The 18,382-nt window shown below is 44.4% G+C and overlaps 1 long non-coding RNA gene across 1 annotated transcript; it reads right to left on the reverse strand.

Moving 5' to 3' along the window:
• Positions 1 to 11,344: 11,344 nt before the first annotated feature.
• Positions 11,345 to 17,674, reverse strand: LOC140343768 (uncharacterized). The gene is made up of 2 exons (XR_011923411.1): positions 17,594 to 17,674; positions 11,345 to 12,308 (listed from the first exon to the last, which is right to left on the reverse strand). It is a non-coding gene; the product is annotated as an uncharacterized lncRNA (long non-coding RNA).
• Between the last annotated feature and the right edge of the window lie 708 nt (positions 17,675 to 18,382).

Below are 18,382 nucleotides of genomic sequence, written 5' to 3' on the forward strand. Positions count from 1 at the left end.
TATCAGAATAAATATCTGTATTTATTGGAGAAAAATATATAATTTTTATGTCTTTTTGGATAAATACCAACTACAAGTGCTATCAGAATTAAATATCTGTATTGTTCGTAGAGTAATACATCAATTTTTATGGCTTTAGGGATATTTAGCAAAGTGGTATCAGAACTAAAGATCTGTATTTTCTGTAGAGAAATACAGAATTTTTTATGGTCTTTTGGATCGATACCAACTGCTATCAGAATTAAATATCTAGATTTTTGTAAGAGAAAAATAAAAATTTTTATGGCTTTGGAGATATATAGCAAAGTGGCATCAGAATGAAATATCTGTATTTTTTGGAGAGAAATACTGATTTTTTTTTTTACAGAAATACAGACATTTTTAAGTTAGGTGTGATAGATTGCAAGAGGTATTGCTCTTCCCATCAAGATGTCCATGCAGCAGTTGACGACTAATCAGTACACTCTGCAGAGGGGGTGTTGAAGTCATTGCCGATCCAAGCCTTTTTCATTTTAATAAAAGTGATTTGGTCGACATTTTCTGTATTCCTGCACCATGACTGAGTACTGCTGCTGAGTGTCATTGGCAATTGCTGCATGAGTGCCAGCTTGCTTCTGCTAAAAAAGCCTGCATAGTTTGCCTTAGACGGCCCCTACTGCTGCTGCCACCCATGCCGCTTAAAGCAGTTGTTTGGCTCCCATGGCTGGTGGAACTGCCATAGGGATCGCTGCTGCTGCTGCTGCTGGCAGCCGGAAAGGCTGAGCACAAGTCCCTTACAAGCACTTCTTGGTAGTGCTGCATTTTAGATCCCCTGTATTGGGGCAAGATCAGTTGTTGTATCTCAGGCTTATAATTCTGGACCCACAATCCTGTGGGTCAAACAGCAGCACAGGGTCGTCGTCCTCCTCCTCCGCCTGGTCTTCCCATCCACGGAACATGCCAACTTGTGTTTGGGTGGATGGATGCCATGTACCCTCAATATCCTCCTCTGCCCATTCCTCCCCTTCTCCCATGCCTGCAATGTCCTCCTCATCCTCTTCCACCTCCTCCTCTTCCTGGATTTGTGGTGCACTATGCCTAGTAGGCACACATGTCATCTCTTGATGCAGCGTCCGCTCTGTGTCGTGTCCGAAATCCACCATCATCTGTTCCAGCAGGCATATGATGGGGATGGTGTCACTGACACAGGCCTGATCTCTGCTGATCATCCTGGTGGCCTGTTCAAAAGGTGACAATACTGTGCACAAGTCCTCAATTTGCAGCCACTCCGCAGGGCTGAAGAAAGGTAGTGTAGGTAAACGTCTGAAACGAACAGACTCTGCCATGTAATCCACCACCGCTTTCTGTTGTTCAGCCAGCCGCTGCAGCATGTAAAAGGTGGAATTCCAACGTGTGGCCACATCACAAATTAACCGGTTCACTCGCAGGTTGAGATTTCGCTGTAAATCCACCAATCTGGTACTGGCTGTGCAGGACCGGAGGAAATGCGCTGACAACTTTTGACTGTACTTTCAGGTTTATGACGTGAGCCAGGCAAGGTACGTGTGTGAGTTTCCCACACCTCAGGGCTGCCAGCAGATTGTCCCCGTTGTCACACACGACTTTGCCTGGCTGAAGTCTGTTGGGAGTTAGCCATATGTCCTCCGTTACCGCAAGGCACATAGAATGGCTGCGTCCGTGTGGCTGAGGGAACCCAGGGAGAAGGGAGGAGCTCTAACGCCATCAGCTGTGCAATTGTAGCATTGATTAGCTTTGTTTTGGGGTCATTAGGGCCATATTTCCACTTGCGCTCCAGCATCTGGGGGATGGAAGGTTGGATGCTGCTAATGCTAACCACAGAAACATTGGACGATGGGGTAGAAGTTGTGGGGGATGGCAATGATGCCTGGTCTTGACTGCTAGCAATGCGACAAACAGCAGCCGATCTGTGTTGGAGCACCTGCTCACCGCTGGTGGAGCCTGAAAAGGTAATGCTCGGCTACATGCCCCACTCAAATTGCTGGCAGCAGCTCGGGTGGCAGAAGGAGGAATCACTATGGACACTATGTTTTCATCACTATGGACATTAAAAAATGCCCACACTGGCGAACATCTAACTGGGCCGAAAGGGGCTCTGGAGCTGGTGCTCGTGGTGGCGGTCCACAGTTGTTGAGGCATAGCTGTGGTGACAGCTTCCGACGATTTACATCTATGACTTGCCTCACTGGTACGTGAAGAATGCAGAGTGTGGGTAGCTTTTACCCTCTTCCTCCCTCTCCCCCTTCGAGGGCGCTCCGCAACCTCCTCCTCCTCTTCCTGCCTATGATGATCTCCTTGTTTGCCCCATGTCAGATCAAGGACATCATCATCAACATCATCATCAGAAGAGACAGTTTCCCTATATGTGCCGAAAGGAAGCAGCGGCCTTTTGAAGCCAGTTTTAATTGGCTCGTCTGGCTCAGAGTGTTCTGGTGAAAAGTAAGTGGGGGGAAAGCCTGTGAACTGACTCTCTTCATCAGATGACTGAAACAACTGAGCATCTTGAAGGAATGCTTGTAGCTTCGCCTCTCCAACCCCTCGGTGGGACTCCTCTACATACTGCTGTACACGTGATTTTCCAGACGCTGATGAAGAACTAGGAGGAACAGGTGTATCATGGACTGTTTGGGACACTTGTAAGGCCTGTGTCTGGGACTGGGATGAAGAGAGGGTACTATCACTTGACCCAGGCTGGGTCATGTACTCTACTACGTCTTGTTCATGGTGTGGCAATATTGGATGCCCACCACCAACAGCAGCGCTTCTTGTTCTTGGGTCTGCAGCTAAAAACAAACTCATACTGGTTTGCTTGCCACCCCTGCCATAGCTGCCCTTTCCTCTTTGGCCAATGTAGAAATTTTTTTTTGTGGCTTGACACCCTGCAAAATATGTTGTAGCTTATATGCTATATGTAAATTTGTACAGTAAGTGGATTTTGTTTGGGGGGAAGGGGGGGTTGACACCAAAAATGTTGACACAAGTGCCCTGTGTGTGTTGTATGCAGCACATTGCTTCAGTGGTGACGCTTGTAATATGCAGCACAGTATACAAACTATATACTGCAGTATACACTGCGTCTGTGTGTCTGTCTCTCAGTACAAGTGTCTGGCTGGCTGCGTGTATGTAACACACTGACTATCTATCTATCTATCTATCTATCTATCTATCTATCTATCTATCTATCTATCTATCTATCTATCTATCTATATATCTATCAATGTATCTATCTATCTATGAAACACTCTACCTATTTGAGTACAGTAGATTTCAGGACTGCACCAATACAGTACAATCCAACAATCTATCTGACTAATAGTGTGAGTGTGACACAGTCTAACAAAGCAAAGCACTTTTTTTCCACTTTGACAAAGCAAGCCAAGCGGCACAGAAAGGTTGTGATGCTAGCAAATCTCTGTCAGGAGTGGTATATAGGCCTTATATAGGCCAATGGCTGCCTGTGTGGCATGCAGTGACAGACAGCCAATCGGCTGCCTGCCAAAACAAACATGGAGGGAAGCATCCCTGCTGTTATTGGAGGGCCCTAGGCATCATGGGGGAGGTCCCTAGGCATTGTGGGAGGGTCAAATTTGCGGCTTCGAATCCAGCAAAATTCGGGTCGGATCCACCCAAATTAGAACGGTCATATTCGGGTCGAACATTAGGACGACTCCAATTCAAACAACAACACTAGTCATGGATGACCTGGTGGGACAGGCTTAAACGACTTTTGACATTTTGGTCATTGGTTAGAGGAGCAAAAAAAATGAGTTTGTTGGCAGAAAGCAATAAAATATGTTTGGCATAGTTAAATTGTCCCTGGCATTTTTCAATACAAAATTACTAATACGATTAGAATCGTGTAAACACATAAATAAAGCATACTATCTGGTATATAAGAGTGCATGACCCTGCTTGTGAGCTTGGCAATCATTGTGGTTTGATGTTGTGCTTGGAACCTGGACCTCCTTCCATCACCATCAGGTGTGTTAGAATGAGTATGCAACTCAGCTGGACAACTAGTTGAAAACAATTTGGATAGCAAGTGGAAGTGTGTTTGTATAAAATACGGCTAAGATCAGCCAGCACAGCACAATGACAACAAACCTATAACACTACTACAAATTTACAGAGGAGTTGTGTGGCAGCAAATCAACATGAGTGCAAATAGCAGAGTAAATAAATTAAAAGAAAAAACAAAGAATGAAAAAACATGACAATTTATTCCCTAAAATAAATATGTACATAATACATTCAAATACCAATATGTGACAATGTGACTTTGAAAATGGGACGAAGGCAAACAGGGGGTTCAAGTAGCAGTTTGGAGTGGAAACCATGCAGACATTTGTACTGAATATTGGTTTAAAAAAATGACAAAACATTGCTGAAGATTTGATAAACAACAGAAACAGGGAGGCCCGCAGCAGGGGACTGTGAGAAGGGCGGGCATGACTGGGATGGGAGAGCAGCCCCCTGCCAGAGTGATAAGGGTTAATGATATGTGAGGAGAGAGAGGTGGGGAGTAGTGAGAGGAGGGGTTGGAAGTAGAGGGGAGGAGTGTACAGGATTTAAGTAGAGGGGGCATCGGAAGTGAGGGACAGAATTTGCCGAAGAAAATTTTAGGTAGGTGACAGAAGCATGGCGTCCTCATACACCCTGATCGAGCAGCTTAGGGGTGCAGCGGCCTCTCACGGTGAGGCCGTGATAGGGTGGCAGAAGCTTTAGGGGGAGCTGCTAGTGGGCCCCAAGTAGATAGATTAGGGGGCTGCGGCTTCGGAGGAATAGGCTCCTGGTGCGCCTGAGCCCAGAACATTTTTTGAGAGCTTAGCGCCATTTTGGGACCCTTCTGACTTGCAAGCTGGACAAAGCAGGGTCCAAGCCAGGCAGAGGTCAGGTAGGAATCCCCTTCGCCGGCGGAGCTCTGGAGAGGCAGTCCCCTCTCTCAAGCAGGTGAGGCCTTGAGAGGGGAGGCCTCACCTAAAGCTGGGCCCCTGCGTTCTGCAGGGACCCGGAAAAGAGGGACCACGAGGGGGGCTGTGGCCGCCAGGGGGCACAGCCCCCAAACTAATGCAGCAAAGAAGATGCCTCGTGTTGAGGCCTCACCTGAAGACCACGGAGGCTCCCGGGTCTGTGGGGGCTTCAGCGGGTCCTGGGGCTGCTGCTCTGGGGTCTGTTGCAGGCCACTATAGGCCTGGGAGGTCCTCCAGGCGGCCAGCCTAATGCCGGCCGCATTCCCCGGAAATGACACGGGGAGGAGCCGGAACGCGTCATCAGGGAATCCCGGAATCCGTCACCGAAAGATCTCCGCTTAGAGGGAGAAGTCTCCACGTCGGGAGACGAAGATGCGGGCCAGGAACCGGCGGCGGTGCGGGGGCCACGGCTCGAGGCAGGATCCCAGGGAGCGGATCTGCAAGGTAGGCCATGTGGGGGTCCTTGGGAAGGGTGGGGGAGGGGAAACATTCCTGGGCATTGAGTTGGATTCCGTAGCTATGGAGAGCAGGGTGCCGCAAGAAAAGTTGGTAGCACTGAGGGCGGAAGTGGTTGGGGCTTGTGACAGGAAGAAGATGCGCTTGAGAGAGGTACAGTCTTTGTTGGGGAAGTTGAACTTTGCATGTAGGGTGGTGAGGATGGGTAGAATATTTTGTGGACGGTTGGCAGCTGCGACGGCCAGAGTCAAATCGCTGTCACACTTTGTGCATTTGTCTAAGGACGTGAAGGCAGATTTGAAGGTGTGGAAAATGTTTTTAGTGTCGTTTAATGGGAAGGCTATGTGGTTGGAAGGGCCTGTCACGGCGGTGGATTTGGAGTTGTACACTGATGCGGCGGGGTCTACGGGTTGTGGAGCAAATTTTCAGGGTAAGTGGAGTGCGGGGGCGTGGCCTCAAGAGTGGGTGGAAGCAAAGCTGGTGAAGAATTTGGTGGTGCTGGAACTATTCCCTATTGTGGTGGCAATTGAATTGTGTGGGAAGGAGTTAGCGAACAAAAAAGTGAGATTCCATTGTGATAACCTGGGGGTAGTACAGGCCATCAACAGTCTGTCAGTATCATCAGGGCCAGAAGTGCGGCTGTTGTGGCATTTAGTGTTGAGGTGCTTGCAGCATCCATCTGTTTGCGCGACATATTCCAGGGGTTAGAAATGTTGTGGCTGATGCGTTGTCTCGTTTCCAGTGGGACAGGTTTTGCGCGCTGGCGCCAAAGGCGGAGCAGCAAGGGGAGCCTTGTCCAGTGGTGTGGGGACTGGCATTGGCCTGATTGGTGAGATGGTACAAAGGTTGGTGGGTGAGCGCACTTGGGCTAGTTATGCCAGGGTTTGGAGAGAGTGAGATCAGTTATACAGGCAGTTTGGAGAGGGGCGAACAGGAAAGAATTCAGTGCACCTATTGTTGTTTTGGCTGGCACAGGATTTTACTAGAGGTGTGTCAGTGGCGGGGGTCAATAAGAAATTAGTGGGTATGGCATTTTGGTTTAAGTTGCAAGGGGAGAGGGACCTTATAAAGATGTTTTTAGTAAGACAGGCTGTTAAAGGTTATAGGAAAGGAAAGAGGTCTCTGGATGCTAGGAGTCCGGTTGTTGGGGGAGTTGTTGGTGAGCATAGCACGGGTATGAAAAATTGCTTTTTAAGGCATCGTTTGTTTTAGCGTTTTTTGGGGCAATGAGCATTGGGGAATTGGTTAGCCCCGCCCGGGACCGGGGTGGGGGAATAGTGTGGCAGGATGTCACTTGGTCAGAGGAGGAGGTGAGTGTGTGGATCCGCAAGTCTAAAACTGACCAGTTTGGGAAAGGTTTTTGAATACAACTTTTTAGGCTGGTGGGGTCCCCTGTGTGCCCGGTTACGGTAGTGGGGGAATTCATCAGACTGAGGCCTAGGACAGAAGGGCCTTTGTTGTTGCATGAAAACGGGACCTTTTTGTCTCGTTTTCAGTTCATAGCGGTGTTTAAAAAATGTTTGGTGAATATGGATAAAGATCCGAAGGGTTACGCGTCCCAATGGTTTAGGATTGGGGCGGCCACAAAGGCGGCCAGATGGGGCCTAGGGTAGAGGGTTATTCGGAGGATTGGACGATGGGAATCAAGAAGGTTCTGGTTGTACATTCGGCCACATCTGTTGTAAGAGGGGGGTTCAACGGGGGGTTAGTTAGTGGGGTGGTACGGGGTGGAAGGAGTTGTTGTAGGTTGGTAAAAATGTTTGTTGTATTGCAGGAGGGCACAACTGCTTAGTTTGGATACTGGGTCACTCCTATATGTGGTGGGGTCCCAGAAGAACGGAGGTACGGCCGGCGGGCCGACTGCTAGGATTGCCCAGGGAGAAGGCTACAGTGCGCTGGCAGGGTGTTCGTGGCATGCTATAGAGCAGGGTGGTGCCGGAGCTTCGAAAATTTGTGGAATTGGACCGGCGCCCGCATGTGGTGGTGATACATGCAGGAGGCAATGATTTGGGGCAGCGATCCATGCGGGAACTGATCAGGGATATTGAAATTGATTATTTGAGGATCAGGTTAGAGTTCCCGGGAGTGATCATAGTTTGGTCAGATATAGTGGCCAGAATGAGTTGGAGAGGAGCAAGGTCGGTAGCGAAGGTCAATAAGGCACGGATCAAAGTAAATAAGTAGGTGGCCAGGTTTGTAGCTCGGAATGGGTGGATAGTGGTCAGGCACAGAGAATTGGAGGAAGAAACGTGGAGGTTTCTACGCAGTGACGGGGTGCATCTGAATGCCATCGGTACAGATTTGTGGTTTCTGGGTCTGCAAGATGGAGTGCAGCGAGCATTTCGGGTGTGGAAGAGTGCCCAGGCATGAGGTGTCCCGCATGAGCGCAGTGGCGGTTGGGATTTAGGAGGGTAAGAGTCCTGGTGGTCATTTTGGTAGGGCAACCCAGTGATAGGGTGCCCATTAATGGTGTTATGGTGGGGCCCCTGAGGCGGTGCTTGGCGGCTAGGGGCCAGTGTGGTAAAAAATGGTGAATTACACTCGGTGGAGTGGACTTTACCCTTCTTAGACCTGCGGCCTGGTTGATTAAAAAGTGGAGTTGGATATAGTGCAATAGGGCACCGTGGCTTTTGATAATGGGTTGTTGGTTTACAGACTTAGCTATAATTTGTTAAAGAAAAAATTAGGCAATTTTGAAATATTATTGTTAAGATTATGCTAATGTTATGTTATGTTAATGTAATGATAATTTGAATGTTAAATTATGGTAATGTATGTTATTTAATGTAAGTTATTTCAAATGTTATTTAAGATGGTTATTTATTGGTTATTTATTGTTTAATAAAAAGAAGTTTAAAAAATTTTTGTTAAATAAACGGCCAAACCCAAAACAGGTGTCAGTGGTTTTTGGAGAAAAGAGGGAGGGATGGCTGGTAAGCAAGAGGGGGCGGGAGAATTGAGAAGGTGAGGATAGTGAAAGCAAGGTGCGGAAAAGGTTTGAAAACAAAAAATGTGGTTAAGTGCGGGAACGATTTTTAAGTGAAAAAATGTTAGTGCAAATTCACACACACACACACACACAAACTAGGCCAGTTAAATAGTAATAATGAAAATGCATAGGTATTTATATGCATTTAAATGTATTTGGACATACACACACATGTGAAATCACTAAATGTTTCTTGATACATCTTTGGCAACAATCCTTTTTTCAAATATTTGATTTCTATCAGGCCAAACTACAATAAAATTCTAGTTAAATCACAAATGCTTGGTGACTTTTTTTTTTACAATTCATACTATTAAACCATAAATGCGCTGAAAAAGTCACCCTTGGCTTATACACCAGTCAGGCTCCCTGGGATGGTGACCCAGTGCTGTTACAGAGCTTAATTACCTTGCCGAGAAGCCGTGCTGGAAGGGGGCAGAGCGGCTCTTCTTTTGCCTGTCCCAAAGAGGATTGCAGGTGAATTACCTTGCCTTGCTGGGACCCGCGTCAGTGTGACTTTAACTTGGGACACATGACAGCATGACTTCAGCCTGGGACCCACGACAGCGTGACTTTAGCCCGGGAGGGAACATCAATACCCTGCGCGCCATGTACGGCCCTGGAGGAAGCTGTAGGAAGGCTGGAACAGAGTAGGGCATGGCCTGGAGTTTCAGCGCCTCCTTAGTGTGTGCAGAGAGGGCAGTGTGGAGTGCGATCATCCCAGCAGGTCAGAGTGCCTAGAAACAACCTTTTACCCCTTAAATGAATGAAAGTGCACTAGAGCAACGTAGAGGTGGTTTGTTGCTATGGAAGGCCAGTCCATGTAAATTCTGGCTTAGTCCTATAGACAATAGACCAGTGTTTTTCAACTAAGCTAGCAATTTGTGCCTTCAGGTAATTTACCACTGAGACCAAGATCTATTTGTGTATCTGTAGAGCTGATACTCTTCCCACTGTCCAACAACGTAAAAGACATTATTCTCATTGCCCACTAGGCCAATATTCCATGAATTTGGCATATCATAAATAATGACAGGGTATACCTGAGACCTGGTTGTAATTTTAAGGGTTTGATTGATTAAACAGTTAAAAGGTTTAAGCTGCGTACACACTTCCAATTTTTATCGTTCAAAATGAACGTCGAACGAACGACGAACGATCGATTGGGCAAAAATCGTTCGTAAAAAAAGTAACCAACGACGCCGACGAACGAGGAAAGTCGTTGGAAATGAACGACCGGACCGGCGGATCGGATTGGACGACGATCGTTGACCATCGTTCGTGTGTACGATCGTTCATTGATCGTCCATGGTCTGAGCATGCGTGATGAACGAACGTTCCTGTGGTGCACGTAACTTCCTGTATCGTTCCATCTATTGTGTGTACAATCTCTACGAACGATCGTGTCGTTATCTGTATATACAGGATCGGTGCTATACGATCGTTCGCAGATATCGTGCAGGATCGTTCGTCGTTCGTTTACCAACGATATTAATTGGAAGTGTGTACGTAGCTTTAGTGTGTGCAGAGAGGGCAGTGTGGAATGCGATCATCCCAGCAGGTGTGAGTACCATATAGTCCTATAGGAGGGGGTCAGGGGATCTGCATATGGAATTTATACTTTACTTACATTTAATAAATAAACTGATGCCTCAATAATGTAATTTTGTTGGTATTTATTTTGAATATTGAAACTTGCCAGTAGCTGCAGAATTTCCCACCCTCAGCTTATACTTGAATCAATCATTTTTTCCCGTTTTCCAAGGTAAAAATAGGTACCTCGGCTTATACGCACATCGACCTATACACGAGTATTTACAGTATATAGATAAATAGCTTTGTTCAAACAGTATCTTCTGATGCTTTCAACAAGGATAAGTCATCAATAGGAGAGCCTAATGAATATGGTTGTTACTATCACTGAAAGGGCCAGTAACGAGTAATGCTAATCATTTTATAGACCTAACGTTAAGACCACAAGTTGAGAGTCTACCTTACTTTTTAAAGAACACATTGGAATTATTAAAAATTATAGAGGGACTGTCTATACCTACTAACGCAATATTAGTAACTATCGATATTGAAACACTTTATTCTAACATTCCCGAAGATTTGGGAGTGCAAACAATAAAAAATTCCTATTATAAAGAGACATATCTACATGGGAATTTAATGAATTCATACACAAACTGCTCTTCTTCATCTTATCAAGGAACTATTTTACCTTTGACAACTCCACCTACTTACAGGTACAAGGTGAAGCTATGGGCATCAAATGTGCCCTTACCTATGCCAACCTGTATTTGGGTGGATGGGAACTGGGTCTTTTCCCATGAAAAATATTCACCTTAAATGATACATGTTCTCCAGTGAAGCTTTTTTGATGACATCTTTGTGATATGGACCAATACAGTGGATAAATTGAGGGAATTTGTCTTCTGCCTCTAGGATAATTATTTTAACTTAAATTTCATAATGCAGTATGATTCTTATCGAATTCCGTTTTTGGATAATATCATGAAACAAGCAGACAATTCATTAGCATCAACATTATACCGCAAATCTACAGCAGGTAATACCATTCTCTTTGCCACTAGTGCACACTATCTTCCTTTTATTAAAAGAATACTGTATTAAATATATACTGCTAATCACATTGATATTCGCAGAATTTGTCAAAAACATTGGCCGCTTCTAACTGGTGATCCCACTATACAAAAAATAGTTTCAGATAGACCTCAGATGGTTTTTAGAAAAGCTCATTCTTTGGGAACTAAGATTATAAGAAGCCATTTTGCACCACGCACATGTTTATTGACTTCTAAAGTATTACCTTCACCTTGACAAGCCTGCTCACGTTGTAAATATATTCTACCCTATAATTACGTTAATAATAAACTCACATTCTCAATTTTTAAAACAATTCGTACATTTAATAAGACCAACTGTAATTCTGTTGGAATTATATATATGGCTATTTCCCAATACAGAAGCAATTACATTGGAAAAACAAAACGTCAATTTAAATGTAGAATTTATGAACACATTTACTTAATACAAAATGGAAAGATTACAACTCCTTTAAGTAGACATGTAGGCTTACAACATAATTGTACCGCTGATATGATTTGGTTTGTAGCATTGGAACAGGTACTTCTTGTATTAAGTGCAGCCAGGAGGAGGCTTTATACCATATGTTCTGGGACTGCTCTCAAATTAAGGCATTCTGGAGGTCTATGGCAAATTTTATTACTGTATAGTTGGTTATTTTTTTATACATATCTCTTAAATGGGCTGTTTAAGGAGTTTTGAAGTTAAGGAGTTTATCCTATGCATATTTAAACAGACTTCTTGGTATGTGCTGACGCTGCTTGCTAATTATCCTGTGGTACATCTCAGCCTGTTTGATGGAGATTGAAAAAATAACTTGTATTGTACTAAATTGAATTCTATTGTAATAATTTTACCCAGCCTGGCTGGGTACAACAGGAAGCACCAAATTCCAAGGTCCACGTGGTACTGTCAAAATGGAATGAAAATGTAGCTGAAAAAGATCTAAAAGATCAAAACCTTGGTTTCCTCAATGCGTACAGTAGATCACAAGTCTTCCAGTAGTACCCAAGTATGGTTTCCTTATTCACGTAGTTGAGCTATTTGGCAATCATTGGAATAAGTCGTGCATGTTCAATGCAACTTGACAAAATGGAGATATATTAACGCTCCTTAACATCTTTTAGAAGTTCCAATGAAGTGGAGGTTCAACATCTGCTCCTGTTTTCCAAGTGCTCCAGTTCTGACTCCACAGAAGTGAGGAGGGATGCTTTGGCAGTGTCTTATTATGATTATCCAGTAGTTGACTCTCTGAATCTCTGACTCTTTGCTCCGATTCAGCAATTTGTTTAATATAGGAGGATGGGAGAAAGAAAAGGAGAGAGGTTAGTGGCTCGCACTTTGGTTTCAAAAATAATTTGTGTATTAAGTAAAAATAGTGAAAATACATATATATAATTCAATGACCATTCCTGTTAAGTAGTTTGCAGGATATGGTTTAGTTTAGTGCTATACAGATATGTTTCTAGCAATATAACAAATGCGTTGGAGGTGTTATGAGGGACCGGGTACGTTTATGCAAGTTATCTGGGAGTGCCTGAGGATTTGTCTATTCTGGGAGAAGGTCCATAGGCTCCTCCCTCAGTTCAAGGATATCCCGATCCCATTTGAAGCAAGTCTTTTTTTTTTTGCATCACACCACCATCCCGAGGGAAACATACAGGAACTCCCTCCTTATCAGGTTGATTGACACAGCACAAGCTTGTATACTGGTTTTGTGGCGCCAAACAGGGTCCCCTACTATCTCACAATGGTTCCAATGAATTATTGATATGTACTTAATGGAAGATCTGACTGCATCCATAAAAGGCATGGAAGCTAAACACAATCAGCGTTGGTTTTATTGGGTTATGTTCAGAGACTCACCTGACTATCTGACAGTTCTCCAAGACAACATGAAAGATCCACCACTCTCTGTACGGCCCACATTTGTTCTTGCAATGTCTTTTTCTTTCTTTTTTCGTTGTTTAAGACATGGTAGATAGCCATCTCTCACCTACCTGTTTTGATGCTCTTATTTCAGCACTGGGTTCCCTATACCCTACCCATATCCCCCTCCACCTGCCCTACCCTAATGTAGTAACCCCTATGTATTCCCTTAAAGGTTATTTTCCCTTTCTCTTCTTATATTTAAAAAAAATTGTGTTGAGTTCTTTAGGACCAGTAAAGTTCAGTGTATACTCAAATGTTGATGTTGTACATTTTCTCTATGTTGGTTGATCCCCGACGTTTATATACAGGATTTTTGTACACCTGTTTTATTTGTATTTTTTAAATACTGTCTGTAAACTGTAATGTCCGTGAACCTTCTCAATAAAGCTTAAACGCAAAAAAAAAGTATACCAGACGAGGGTCATAAATTCAGATATTACTTGACAACTCCCCTATAGGGAGCATTTGAAGACCAAGAACTAGTCTCCTAGACCTCAGGGAAGCCTGGAAATTATAATTAGCCTGCTTTGGTTAAGTATAAGTGCCAGACATGCCTCGTTTGGTTGCTGTGAACTCCGTATTTTGTGATGATTAAGAACCTGTGGGTTGGCATTTCATAGAACTTGAATTTATGAAATTGTTATTAATGGCTAGAACAAGGGCATCTTGCGTATGTCCACAGAACATTGTAATCCTTGTGGACACTTAGACAGCCCCCCACCCTGCTGCCATTGGATTGTCCTTTTAGTCCCACCTCTGTGGTTGGCATTGAAAAAGCCATGTAAGTCTAGCAGAGGGAACTCTCACTGATACCATCTTGTTGTTAAGCACAACAGCACTGACACATTGAGCAATGCAGGGAGCCCAGTGACTCTGTCTAATAGCTTGGACTTGATACAGCAACCTGGACCAAGGCAAACCAACTACCTAAGTATAATTTCATTGTTAATCTATTTTTTTTTTATTCTGTTGCTATTGTTCTGTTATTGTTATTTGATTAGTCTTTTTTTCTGTAATTGTTTATGCACTGTGTTTTTGGATGTTTTTACTTATTAAACACTATAAAAAGTATGAGCTGAACCTCTGAATGCTCTAAGTAAGAACAGTGTAACTTGTTAACTCGAAAATGCTACTATAAATATTGTGATTGCTGAGACATCCCTGGCTGGAGTGGCAGCGGGTGACAGGAACAGTATCAAAGAAGCAGAATCATAACTGCGGTTTTCAAGGGTAATGGTGCATGCTTCCATCTAAGCACGTGGTGGCAGTCATAATGGTGTGTTTGACAAGGGGAAACAGAGTGGTTGACCTTGCCCTGTAACGGCCCTTCTCAGCCTGCTGGTGAGTGGATTGTTGCTGAGCGTGCTTGAAAGTCATACGCAGGGTGTGGGCTGAGAGAGGGCATTCGTCACACACACCACTACTTACTTATTTAATTTAAACCTTTGCCACCTGAGTGGGCCATAACTGACTTATTAAATATACAAGGAGCCTAAGCTATAGGAGGGAATCATAATCTCATGTCTATTATTTCATTGGTTGGATTTGGATCTACCCACATTAGGGCTTTTAAAAAAAATGATGTATGTAATGTATGTTTTCAAATGGCTTGGTGGCTTCAGTGGTAGTGATAAGTGATTTTAACTACCCTGACATTCACTGGGGTAATGGCACTACAGATACAACAAAAGGACATAAATGTAATATTTTAATACAAGATAATTTTATGGTACAGTTTATAGAAGCCCCAACTATGATATGAAATGATACTCTGCTAGACCTAGTTTTTTCTAACAATGCAGAGCTTATAAATATTTGTACATATAGAAGAAAACTTGGGTAGCAATGACCATAACATGATTTGATTATTTGTAGGTTGTAAAAATATTAAGAGACCAACTTTTCCATGATTAACCCCCCTAGCAGTGAAGTGTGAATCAGGGTGGATTTTCCAGGCAAAAAGTGGTCATGCCGAGTCACACTCGGGGTAGCTTTTAACTAAAAAAAACCCTACTAACCTTCTCCTGTTGCTGTCCCCCGGCATTCTGCTGGTCCCCGCAGGTCCTGGGGACACGTCCTTTCTCCTCGATCTCCAGCCGGAGAGTGCAGTGATGTTGGTGCATGCGTCAGTGTGGTCAGAGGATTGGCGGGAAATTCAAAAAAATTTTTTTGGATTCAATACAAAATAGCTTTATTGAGTCCAATACAAAGAAATATTCATATGTGTGATTCATCCCTGTGTGAACTGTGCCATTGTGTCACTGTCTCTGACTGTTGTGCCTACCACTATTGAGCTAACTCCCACATATGGTGGAGGATGTGGGCATCCTGATCCAAAAGGCAGTCTTAAAAAGACAGACACCTAAAGAATTGTTTTTTTGTTGTTTTTTTTTGCACCGAGCTGCCAGTTCACTTCAAGGCTGGTGTAATGGAGGACTTGTGCAAACAGTTTGGACAGGCCATTCTTCAACAGCAGCAGCAAGCCTTTGCACAGGCTAACAAATGACATCAACAGGCACAGCCCAGGCAGGAAGAGATGAATCGCCAACTAATGGAGACAATGGCTGTGCTGAGTGAGGCAATGGTGGCTCTGCGACCTACCTGTGGTAACGCTGACATGCCAGGGAGCCGGGGAGCGTTACCAACAGCACGGGCTGCAGTACAAAGTTCACTCCAAAAGATGACGCCCACAGATGAAGTGGAAGCCTATCTTATGGTCTTTGAGAGAGTAGCAGAGCAAGAAAAGTTACCCGCCGACTAGTCAGATGCCAGAATTTATGCAAAGCTTAAGGGTGAGATACTTGCTCGACTTGGAGTAAACATGCATGTATGTGCAGGCCATGTGCACAACTGGACTTTCTCTGAGAGCTTGCCACCTCATTCACAGATGCACGATCTTATCCATCTTGTGAGGAAATGGCTGCAGCCTGAGGAAAGCACCCCAGGTCAAATTGTAGAGAGAGTTCATCAGGTCATTAACCCCCAAGATCCAGCGCTGGGTTGGACAAGGAGGACCTACAACTGCTTACCAATTGGTGAGTCTCGTGGAGCAGTACAGTGCAACAGAGGACCTACTCCAAGCATCTCCCAGATATGCCGGCCCCGGGGACAGCAGGTCACTGAAGTCTACTGGTAAGACTGTGCCAATTGCTAGAGGGCTGAGAAATGCTTTAGGGGGAGATGGCTCCAAGCCAGGGACCCAAAATGGGGGCCAGGGCCGCTTACAGTGCTGGCGGTGTCATGAACTTGGACATGTAGTTGCTAATTGCCCCCTCACAACTGAGCCAATCGAGTGCAATATGACTAGACGTATTTCTCTGTTTGCACAACCAGTGTATGTTGCAGAGACTATGTCTAAGTTAGAACCTCCAATGTGTACTGTGTCCATAGGGAGTTGTACAGCTGTTGGTCTCTGGGAGCTTAGTGACCCAGGTACATAGCTCTCTGGTAAACCCTGAGACATACAATGGACATACTGTTGGGGTACTATGCATACACGGAGAAACCAGAAAGTACCCAACTGCTCTGGTCACAATAGAAATGTCATGAAGTGGGTGTGGTTAAATCACTAATGCATAGTGTGATACAGGGAAGAGTCTTTTCCCTATTCTGGGACTTATGGCAGAACAGAAATGTAACCTGTGGAGAAAGTCTGACTGATAAGGTGTGTACTGGGGTTTCCCCTGAACCATATGACACAGATTGTGAGGTTCCCGCAGTAGGGGTGACCCCTGACAAAATTGATCATTTTCCACTAGCCGTACTAGCTGGTGAGACTGAAGATGTGGAGGAAGTTCAAGATATGCCTAATTTAGAGGTATCTTGTGACAATTTTGGAACTGCTCAGCTCAGAGACCCCACTTTGATACGATCAAGGGAAAATGTGAAGGTGTTAATTTGATAACCACAGTATCCAGGTGCTGATCATGAATTTCCCCATATGGCTGTTAACCAGGATCTATATACCAGGTAGATAAAATACGTGGGATAATTGTTGAGCAGTTGGTGGTGCCCCAACCGTATCGCAGACTGGTATTGGATCTGGCTCACAAGCATGCGCTGGGAGGCCACCTAGGGTCTGAAAAGACCAGAGAACGCATTCTACAGCGTTCTTTTTGGCCAGGGATTTTTACTGAGGTACAGAGGTTTTGTGAATCCTGCCCAGAGTGTCAACTAACATTTCCTGTGTCCCAATATAGAAGTCCTTTGGTACCCCTACCCATTATAGAAGTACCATTTGAAAGGGTGGCCATGGATTTGGTAGGACCTGTTGTAAATTCTGTACGGGGACATCAATATATACTTGTAGTGTTAGATTACGCTACATGTTATCCTGAAACAGTGCCTTTAAGAAACACCTCTGCTAAGCTTATAGCCAAAGAGCTGTTTTACATGTTCTCTCGCACAGTCATACCAAAGGAGATCCTTACTGATCAGGGACTCCTTTCATGTCCAAGGTCACTAAAGAACTGTGTCAGCTCTTGAAAATTAAACACCTGCGTACTTCAGTGTATCACCCTCAAACTGATGGCCTAGTTGAAAGGTTTAACAAGACACTGAAGGGCATGTTAAAAAAAAGTAGTTAGCAAGGATGGAAAAGACTGGGATTGTCTATTACCTTGTTTGATGTTTGCAGTCCGTGAAGTACCGCAGTCCTCAACAGGTTTCTCCCCATTTGAGCTCTTATATGGCAGACACCCACGTGGTCTCCTTGACATTGCTAAGGAAACTTGGGAACAGGAACACTCCCCTCACAAAAGTGTAATAGAGCATATTGCTCTCATGCAAGATAGAATAGCTGCTGTCACGCCCATCGCCAAAGAACACTTAGAGCAGGCTCAAGAGGCACAAAGTCGTGTCTACAACCGGTCAGCTAAAGTTAGAACCTTTAACACTGTAGTGCCCACTGTAGAGAGTAAAAAAGTGGCAAGGGCCATATGAGGTAATAGAGAAAGTGGGAGAGGTAAATTATAAAGTTTATCAGCCTGGTAAGAGAAAGCCTGAACAGTTGTGTCATATAAATTTACTCAAACCGTGGAAGGACAGAGAGACTCTGTCAGCAGTGAGTTCCCCTGGCAAGGTTCCCCCCGAAATTTCGGCAAATAGGGTAAACACCCCTTTTTATAATACTGTAGGTGTGTGTTGGAAGTGACCAAAATTGATATGAATATGACTTGTATGTAAAGACAATTCTGCCTTCTTGGAAACAAGCTATAAACATCATTATCTGTGGAGACAGATGCAGTCCCTTAAACATCAAAGGATTGCTTAACAGAGACAATGATTGATCTTCCATGAGTGCAGGCCTGAGGATCATTAACACCTTGGCCAGTTGGACTATTTGGTGTCAATTTCTGCCCAAACCTGTTAACTATAACTTCAGTCTTCCTGGAGGGGGCAGGGGTAT

The sequence above is a fragment of the Pyxicephalus adspersus genome, chromosome Z (genome assembly GCF_032062135.1).
Source record: "Pyxicephalus adspersus chromosome Z, UCB_Pads_2.0, whole genome shotgun sequence".
NCBI classification, from domain to species: Eukaryota; Metazoa; Chordata; class Amphibia; order Anura; family Pyxicephalidae; genus Pyxicephalus; species Pyxicephalus adspersus.